Here is a 10,839-nt window from a genome sequence, read left to right on the forward strand (position 1 = left end):
TTCCTGCTGGAGGAATCTACCACAAAGGCATCCTGGTTGCTATCAAGATTTGTTGCAAAGCCTCATCTGGGGATCTCCTTTCACAACCAAGAAAATGTGCTCTGCTCATCTGTGTTGAATCTCCTGCTTCCTGGATCTCATATATTTCTCTATCTTTAGTTACTCCCTTGTTTGGTGAAACATCCTGAGAAATTATATATGAAAGTTAACTATTTTAGGCCTGAAATGTCTGAAAAATCTCTATCTTTATGCATCGTGGTGGTTTGGCAGGATGTGGAATTCTTGTTGAAGACATGCTCCCTCCAAATTGTGAAGAGGTCAGAGCTTCCACCTTCCAGAGCTGCCACAGAGAAGCTGGACTCCACTGTGGCCCACGCTCTCTGGATGTGCCCGAGTTACTATTATTGTTACACATTATGCCAAACTTCGTAGAACAGTAACATATTACTCTGCTTAGAAGACACACTAGAGGCAGGAAGTAGAGAGAGCTCCCCTCAGGGCCATGCTCTCCAGGGCCGCAGCGGGGAAGACCTGAAAGTCTGGCAAGTTTCCGTGACTAGGGACTGTCATCACCTGGAGACAGCATCACACAGGTGCCTGGCTCCTGGGCAGGGACTGGTGACCAAAGCATTGACACGAGGTCTGGGCTGCCTCATCGTGTGGCAGCACAAGAGTGTTATACTTCTTTTTTCCTACAGGTTTATTAAGGTTATGAATGACAAAAACTGTACATATTTGGTTGCACAGTGTGCATTTTTAAAGGTGTAAAACATGCTCTAATATCTGCATTCATTGTGAAATGATCACCACAATCAAGTTAGTTAATACATCCACCACCTCACATAGTCTCCTTTTTTTGAGTGTGTGATGAGAACACTTAAGATCTACTACTCTCTTGGCAAATTTCAAATATACCACACAGCATTATTAACTACAGTCACCATACTGTACATTCCCAGAACTTATTAGTCTTATAACTGGAAGTTCTTACCCTTTGGTCAACAGCTTCCCATCTGCCCCCACCCCCGGTCCCTGGCAACTACAATTCTACTCTTTGTTTTTATGAGTACAGTATTTTAGATTTCACATGTAAGTGAGATTATACAGTATTTGTCTGACTTACCTTACTTCGCTTAATGCCCTTAAGGTTCATCTCTGTTGTTGCAAATGGCAGGATTTCCTTCTTTGTTTATGGCTGAATAACAGTACATTGTGAATGAGTGTATATATATATATATATATATATATATATATATATATATATATATGTGTGTGTGTGTGTGTGTGTATATATATATATATATATATATATATATATATAATCTCACATTTTCTGTATCTGTTCATTCTTCAAAGGACACAGGTTACTTCCATGTCTTGGCTATTGTGAATAAAGTTGCAATGAACATGGGAATGCAGATCTCTCTTCAAAATACTGATTTTATTTCCTTTGGATACATACCCAGTAGTGGGATTGCTGGATCACATGGTAGTTCTATTTTTAATTCTTTGAGGAACCACATACTGTTTTCCATAGTGGCTGCACCAACCTTCATTCCCATCAACAGTGCACAAGGGTTCTCTTTTCTCCACATCCTCACCAGCATTTGTTATCTCTTGTCTTTTTGATAACAGCCATCCTAACAAGTGTCAGGTGATATTTCATGGTGTAGTTATACTTCTTTTATGGTGGCTTAGGGATTCAAAAAAGTGTCCCAGGAAGCAAAGCAGAAGCCACATCACCTTGATAACCTATCCTCATAAGGTATTCAGTGTCTTTCCAGCCTTCCGTTTGTTACCAGTGAGTAATTAAGGGTAACCCAGATTCAAAGAGCAGATATGGGCCCTAAAACCTATTTTTTGATCGAACAAGTGTCTGAAATTTTTCAGGCATGCTTTTAAATTCCCACCTTTGTTCTGTGGCCACATATTGATTACGTTCTTCTCACTTAGAAATTACACCCCCTTGCTCCTAGGATACGGGTGAGTAACTTCGGTAGCAGCTCCAAGTCTACACACTTACCATCTAAATCAGATCCAGGTGCAGATGAGGATCCTTGGGTCTGAGTTATCTTCACCTGAAGACTCTGCACACAGCCAAAATCTAATGGTCGGACAGGTGCAGTATAACTGCTATAGTTACTTCCATCCAGAATGGAGGGACATGGGAGGCACAGAGCTAGCACTGACTCAGCAGCTCTGAGACCCACCTGGGCCATGCTGTTAGTCCCTTGATTACAGAGTTGTTCTCTGTACTGTTGGAGTCTACTGTAAGCCATCCTTCCTTGTGCACAGGAAGAATCCATATTTGCAAATGAGCAACCTTCTCAACCTACTTTCTGCATTAAAATCTTGGCACCCCAAAAGTTCTTTTGTCATTTCCTTTTTACCATCTCTATCTCTTTCAGTCCAAGTTGATTCAATTCTTTTAGAACCGTATGGACTTCTTGGGTATTGATTTGTAATGCACTCCATCATACAAAGCCACACCCACAAATCTCTTCAAGATCAGCCCTGTCTACCATGGGCTCACTGAAGGGCTCCTGTGGAAAACACCTGATTTTCTTCAACTCCCTAATAGTAAACACAGATGATCTGTAAGGCATGCCTTAAGATCTTTAAAGACTACTTGTTTATCTGAAATGGATGGTCTATGGATACCCCCTAAACCTCAGAAAGACCTCCACAAGGGGTCTCAGTCCTCTCCTACTCTATCTATAAAGATAGCATGTAGGCTTTTCAGAATGTGGACTTCACTCAACCTCCACTGGGCTGTGCCTGGTGTCCACAGTCCTTTCAGTCAAACCTCATCAGAGAGGGTACTTCCAGTCACTTGCCAGGGTGTGAGTGAGCTGTTTCTCACTTGTGTAAGGATGGAGGAGGGAGTCTGGAGCTCTAAATTCTTCTCCTGTAGACCTGTAACTGCTCCTCCTGCTTTCAGATCATCTCACCCTCACTCTGTGAGGTACCTGGGGCACCCACTCCTAGAGTGTGCAACACGAATGGGCTTGTTTAGGTGCCAGCTCCCCTGTGTGTGCAAAGTCAATTGTCACTCTCCTGTTTTCTAAAGTCCAGATTGGAACACCTCTTACCTCCTATCCAACTCCATTTATCCGTGTAGGCTTCTGCATATTTTAAACTCCTTTAGTTTCATTTTAGTAGGTTAGGGGAGAGGGAGCAAGGTAAATGTTTGAATCAGGCATTTTAAACATCTACTGTCTTCTTCCTGTACAACTTCCTTCTTCTTTCTTCTGAGACTCCATACCTTCTATTTCTTTTTTATGGTGATTATGAGGCACTTTAAATGAACTCTTTTTAAGATATGAAAGTAAAACATAATTGTTATATGATAGCACAGAGTGATAACATTTCATTTGTATTCCAGTATTACAGCAGATGACTTTCTATATTTTGATAATTTTTTTTAGTGATCCTTCATTGTTAATCTAAATCTCTGTGATACAGTTTTGGTGGAGTCCTCTATTAGTGTATTTTGTTTGTTTCTCCTTCAAGATGTAAGAATTCTCCTTTAGAGATGGCAGCTGAAATCTGGAATGAATTTTATATTAGGAAACAATAACTGGGTTTTCATCTTCATTATTCCTTATTCTGTTTTCATGGATACATGTGTTAACTCTGGGTAAACATCACTCAAACATGCTTCAGGTAGGCAATTGGTTTTGTTCCAAGTTTCCTTCCATGTAAAGTGTAGGCAGTGCCATTACTGTCTCTCACAGATATTGTAAATATTGTTATCCAGCCTTTCCCCAAACACATGAATTCCTTATCTTTTCAACATCTCAGAATTATGTCAAGTTTTCCTCATTCCTTTCAGGTTGCTAGGCCACAAATATTTTAGCAGGAGTCTGTACACCATGGAGGTAAAAAGGGATCACCCCACCTGTTTTCCACACTGCCTTGCTGTGTGCTCGTGAAGATTGTGCTTAACTTCTGATTACATTTCATTCACATATGCACTGCAAGATACTCAACCCCCAGATCCTCCTGACTGTAAAATCCAGGAGGAAAACATAAGAAATAAGCTTTCCATAATCTTATGAAGGGTTTTGTGAAGAGTATACAGTAACATATGTGAAACAGACTATGTTTTCAAAAGCACTAAGAAAATACAGATAATCATTTTACAATTTTTCCCTCGCCCAAATTTGCTTAATAACTGCTTCTGCACCACAGTGTTTCTACACTAATTTTGGAGAACACATCTCTACCATGAATGGACTCTTGAGAGCTCTGGAGCGCTCTGGAGCCTCTCTTGTCCACATTTTCTACTGTAATATTACTGAGAAAAATAGCAACTTCATTGATTGGATTATCATTTAAATATGTCTCGTTTGATTTCTATAACAATTTCATGATGTATTACTTAAAAAACTAGACTCAGACATTTTGATCAAGTTCTCCAGCTTCTATGTCTGGTGAGGGACAAAGCAGAGACTTGAGTACAACTGAGGTAATCAGAATTCTCAGGGTTATTTCCATGGATCTCTATTGAAAACATGAGATGGTAAATGCGAAAAATTTTTCATAGATTTTTTTATTAAAAAGAAGCATTTCTATGAATGTATTATTATTAATAAAACCAGGGGAACATTAGTAAGACTTCTTATTTTTTTCAGTACATTAAAAATTACCAGCAAACACACTAGAAACACTGTCAGTCTCAGAAAAGGTACTCACCATCAGTTGACTCCAAATTTGACTTTGATGCCTGCTTCTCCAAACACAGCTAACCTTCATTTGAGAATAGCTTACTGGTTGGAATCATTGACTGATAATAAAAATAGAATGCTTTTTTAAAATGGAAACTAAAATAGGATATAAAAAAATCAACTGACTTGATATTTCCAGCCTATAAGTTTCTGACTTCACTCTTCTGTAACTATCTACTGGATAGCAATCCCCAAAATTAATTACAATTTTAGATAAGAAAAAACACTGAAAATAAGTATTTACCCTAAGAATAGAATCATAAATTGAAGATTTGGTAAAGTGTCTCCTAAAAAGATAAATATTTTACTTTAAGAAAATATAATTTATGAAATCTCCCTTCTTTATAAAAGAAATTTAATTTTACAGTATTTATTAGTAATTGGTTAATAATAAAATAATAATTATGATGATGATAATAGTTTATGCTCCTAATGATGACCATGAGGGTTTGGAAAGTGTTTGAAGCACATTTGGAATCATAAATAATTATATTGAGTTTTCTGTAGAGAGGCAGATGACCTAAAAGATTAATTTAAAGACTTGTGTTTAAATCTTTATTTTTCTACTTAACTGGATGTAAGAATTCTCAAAAATTATTTGTCTTCTATAAGCATATTTTCTCATCTGTAAAACTAGAATATTATGTAAGGCTTTGTGAAAATGAAATACTTTAATAACTGTAGTGTGCACAATGTTTGGGCATACACTTAAAACCCAGCACTTGCTGAAAATTAAATATTTATGAATATGAAGCATATACTTCTTCCTGTATTTGCTCACACTTCCCTTTTCCATTTGAATAGGCTAGAAAATCAATTTCCAGAAGTATGCTTTTGTTATTATTTCCTTAAAACAAACATATTTCATTAAAAAATAATTATTTGATGCTGTTGGGTAAAGTGACAGCTAACTGAATGGTTGATTTCTATTTTTAGCCAAATGTATTGATGTTGTGTGGAGACACCCTCACAATTTACCTGCCCACAATGCATTCAATAAAAAACCAAGGCAATGAAGTACACCTCATTCTTAAACAGACAACAAAATCGGTGTTCTTAAAGTGTGTGGATTTCTAGCCTCCAAAGAAACGTCTAAAATTCTAAAGTAGGAAATGCACACATTTCAACTATTAACCAGAATGCACTTTGTTGTCTAATTTCACATTTCTCTTATTAGTATAGATGAACAGTTAAGGATCACCAGACAGTGTAGGAAAGTTTGTGACCAGAAAGACAGAGATCCAAATAAATAAAAGAAAATTACAAAACTCAGAGTAAAAAGTTAGTGTAGACTGCAGAAGAACATTTCACAAACCTATGATATTCTCAGAACTAAAGCAGGATTCTATGATAAAGAACATTTTGGAGAACAAACAAAAGCTCTTGGAGGTTAAAAATGTGTTGGCAGGAATTTAATGAAATAAATAGAGGATTTGGAAGGCAAAGTTAAGGGAAACTTCCCAACATAAAACAAAACATTAATGAAATAGCAAGCCATTGTTAAAAATATTTTTTTAAAGATCTATTTGATTACTCTGGAAAATCTAACCAATAATAGTTGAAGAATGAAAAAAACAGAGACAAGAAGGACATGGGAGTCATCACCAAAATGAGGGAAAAATAATTTTAAAAGAGAATATATGGATTTTAAAATTAAATTTATTGAGACGAATGAATTTAAAATTACTTACATGGAGGACATTAGTATTAAATCCAAACACTAGGAATGAAGGTAGCAGAGAGAGAAAGAAAAAAAAAAGTTCACATGCTCACATGCAAAATAATTTGAATAAGAATGACATCCAACTTCTTACCAAGCATTTGGTCTAGAAGGAAAATGCAGAAATGCCTTCAAAATTTGGAGGACACATTACTCTTAAGATAGACTCATACTCAGCAAACTAGAAACAGACCATGAAGTTAATATCTGTAATCTGATCAGGGCCCGGCATAAAATAAGTCCTCCATCAGTGTCTCATAAATGATGAAAAATCTGAAAGTGAAATCCAAGAAAACACTCCCATTTACCATTGCAACAAAAAGAATAAAATATCTAGGAATAAACCTACCTAAGGAGACAAAAGATCTGTATGCAGAAAATTATAAGACACTGATGAAAGAAATTAAAGATGATAGAAATAGATGGAGAGATATACCATGTTCTTGGATTGGAAGAATCAACATTGTGAAAATGACTCTACTACCCAAAGCACTCTACAGATTCAATGCAATCTCTATCAAATTACCACTGGCATTTTTCACAGAACTAGAACAAAAAATGTCACAATTCATATGGAAACACAAAAGACCCCGAATAGCCAAAGCAATCTTGAGAATGAAAAACAGAGCTGGAGGAATCAGGCTCCCTGACTTCAGACTATACTACAAAGCTACAGTAATCAAGACAGTATGGTACTGGCACAAAAACAGAAAGATAGATCAATGGAACAGGATAGAAAGCCCAGAGATAAACCCCTGCACATATGGTCACCTTATCTTTGATAAAGGAGGCAGGAATGTACAGTGGAGAAAGGACAGCCTCTTCAATAAGTGGTACTGGGAAAACTGGACAGGTACATGTAAAAGTATGAGATTAGATCACTCCCTAACACCATACACAAAAATAAGCTCAAAATGGATTAAAAAGCTAAATGTAAGGCCAGAAACTATCAAAGTCTTAGAGGAAAACATAGGCAGAACACTCTATGACATAAATCACAGCAAGATCCTTTTTGACCCACCTCCTAGAGAAATGGAAATAAAAACAAAAAGAAACAAATGGGACCTAATGAAACGTCAAAGCTTTTGCACAACAAAGGAAACCATAAACAAGAACAAAAGACAACCCTCAGAATGGGAGAAAATATTTGTAAATGAAGCAACTGACAAAGGATTAATCTCCAAAATTTATAAGCATCTCATGCAGCTCAGTAACAAAAAAGCAAACAACCCAATCCAAAAATGGGCAGAAGACCTAAATAGACATTTCTCCAAAGAAGATATACAGACTGCCAACAAATACATGAAAGAATGCTCGACATCATTAATGATTAGAGAAATGCAAATCAAAACAACAATGAGATATCATCTCATACCGGTCAGAATAGCCATCATCAAAAAATCTACAAGCAGTAAATGCTGGAGAGGGTGTAGAGAAAAGGGAACCCTCTTGCACTGTTGGTGGGAATGTAAATGGATACAGCCACTATGGAGAACAGTATGGAGGTTCCTTAAAAAACTACAAATAGAACTACCATATGACCCAGCAATCCCACTACTAGGTATATACCCTGAGGAAACCAGAATTCAGAAAGAGTCATGTACCAAAATGTTCATTGCAGCTCTATTTACAATAGCCCGGAGATGGAAACAACCTAAGTGCCCGTCGTCGGATGAATGGATAAAGAAGATGTGGCACATATATACAATGGAATATTACTCAGCCATAAAAAGAAACGAAATTGAGCTATTTGTAATGAGGTGGATAGATCTAGAGTCTGTCATACAGAGTGAAGTAAGTCAGAAAGAGAAGGACAAATACCGTATGCTAACACAACTTTCAGCCCCCTCTCACTGCTCTACACCTGCCGCACCTGCAGGCCTCACCACACCTGCACGTTCAGCCAGGCGCGGCTCACTTTCTATCTAACATGAGTAAGGGTGGGTTCTGTCTTTCGCCATATAAGGTTATGACCTCCCCAAAGGCAAGAGGTCCATGTGTATCTCTTGGGTCTCCCACGACGCAGAACACAAGGAAGGTTCTCCCTCTATAGCAAGTGGATAAGAAACGAGGCTATGGGAGGGAGGGAGACGCATGAGGGAAGAGATATGGGAACATATGTTTATGTATAACTGATTCACTTTGTTATAAAGCAGAAACTAACACACGATTGTAAAGCAATTATACTCCAATAAAGATGTAAAAAAAAATTTAAAAAAATAAATAAACGAGTAAACAGAATTACGTTGAAGAAAGATGTTTCTCATACATACAAGGTATCAATTACGCCCCATTTATTTTTCCTTAGGAAGCAAACGTGGATCACAAATCGGGGGAGTAAATCAGTAAGAAGGAGGACACTGGATCCTGCCAGTGTTGGATACCACACGAGACAGTGAAAAGCTCCCAAGATGAGGGGTGTTCTATGTGGCAGGACAAGGGAGCAACCGATGCTGCTTGAGGGCATTTCCAAGACAAAAAACTCACAGAATACCAACATTCTCATCTTACTGAAAATCCTTTTCCGTAAATTTATTCATCTATAATTTTGAAAACTGTGATAAGTACATAAAACGTGAGACAAAAAAAAAACAAAATAAAGCAATCAATATATGCCTGAAATAATAATCAATACATCACAAAGAATGACTATTTTTGACATTTGCACGGTCAAACTATCGTAAATACAAAAATTATTTCACCTAAACTTGAGACAGAACTAATTTAAGAATATGGGAAAAGAAGAATTAGGGCTTCCTTGGTGGCGCAGTGGTTGGGAGTCCGCCTGCCGATGCATGGGACGTGGGTTTGTGTCCCGGTCCGGGAGGGTCCCACATGCCGCGGAGCGGCTGGGCCCATGAGCCATGGCCTCTGGGCCTGCGCGTCCGGAGCCTGTGCTCCATAAGGGGAGAGGCCACAGCAGTGAGAGGCCCGCGTACCGCAAAAAAAAAAAAAAAAAAAAAAAAAAATAAAGTATATATGTTTATGGGGTAGGAGAGGTTGTGAGATCATAAATCTTCTTCAATAGCATGGATTCAATATCTATTGACATAGTGGCTAAGATGGACACATCAGTACAAGACAATACAAGCAGATTCTTAGACATCTGGAGGCAAGTACCAAAACTCTTCAAAGAATTTTACCCTAAAGATCAGTGCACAATGTAGAAAAGACAAAGATGATGTTGGCATGAAACAGCTTATATTTGTAGTAAAATTCAATTTTTAAAACTATATTAAGTTAAAAACTATATCATTTTTAACATTTTTTAAAACATTTAAATGTTTAAAATCTGTACGTGTAAAACTGGGTACAATTTTCAAAGCTGTGATATACGTTACTTCTATGTTATTCTCCTAAACATTCAATAAAGTAGGTATTTTAGTCACTACTTCATGGATGAGAACAGAGTCCTTATTTATTAAGTAATTTTCCCTGGGTCATCTAGTTAGTAAATGGTAAATGTGGGACTTATATCGAGGTTTTAAATCTCTAAGCCTCTGCTATCTACAGATGGTAAACAAAAGTTAATGTATTTTTTAAAAAGAAGAATGTTAATTTTGTAGCAGTTTGAGTCTCCAACTTCTCTGCATACCATAATTGTTACACCTCCTGTGGTTGATCTCTCAGAACCTATCACCATGTCACTAAAGTTAAGATAATAAAGGCAGGGTAAAGTGGCCACCTGCCACAGAAGGATACTGTCAGTATAAAATGAGACATCTATTTCTAAGCAAATGCAAAAACTAAAAATACTGTTATTGTGTCCTTGCATTTGTAGGCAGATTGACCACTCATCAAAAAAGAAGGGGGCAGGAAACTGTCCACTGTGGTATGGTTTTAAAATCACAGACAAGTGTGAGGATCCCTACTTTTACTCATTCCCTTGATGCCATAAGAGGCACCTGTCACATATTTGAAGGTTGCGCCGTGACCTTCCCTGTTCTTGTGGAATCTCTTTGGTGTCAGCAAAAACAACTTCCACCAAGATCCCTAATGACCACCGCAATCCCAGGCAGTGTGGAGATGTTTCTTCACCAGGTAGAATCCAGGAGCTGCAAAACTGGGCATTTCCCAACTATCAAAATCTGCAGCGTTAAGAGTGGGCATTTCCTCACAGCACCCAAAGCTATCTTTGCATGTAAATATCCCCTGGCAAAAGGCATAGGCAACTCAGAAAGCCACCTGCTTCTGCAGCTGAGGGAATGTGGCCCCCGCCTGCCACCCTAGTCTCTTCTCACAGTGCGCCCCCTCGTTCATCTGAGTCTAATATCCTAAGGAAGGGTTTCCCCGTATCTTGAGGCATACTAGTGATTACAGGTCATTCCTGTTAATATTTCACTGTGCCAACCACTGTTCTAAGCATTTTACATGCATTAACTCATGTAT

The sequence above is a fragment of the Lipotes vexillifer genome, unplaced genomic scaffold (assembly GCF_000442215.2).
Source record: "Lipotes vexillifer unplaced genomic scaffold, Lipotes_vexillifer_v1.1 scaffold7, whole genome shotgun sequence".
NCBI lineage: Eukaryota > Metazoa > Chordata > Mammalia > Artiodactyla > Lipotidae > Lipotes > Lipotes vexillifer.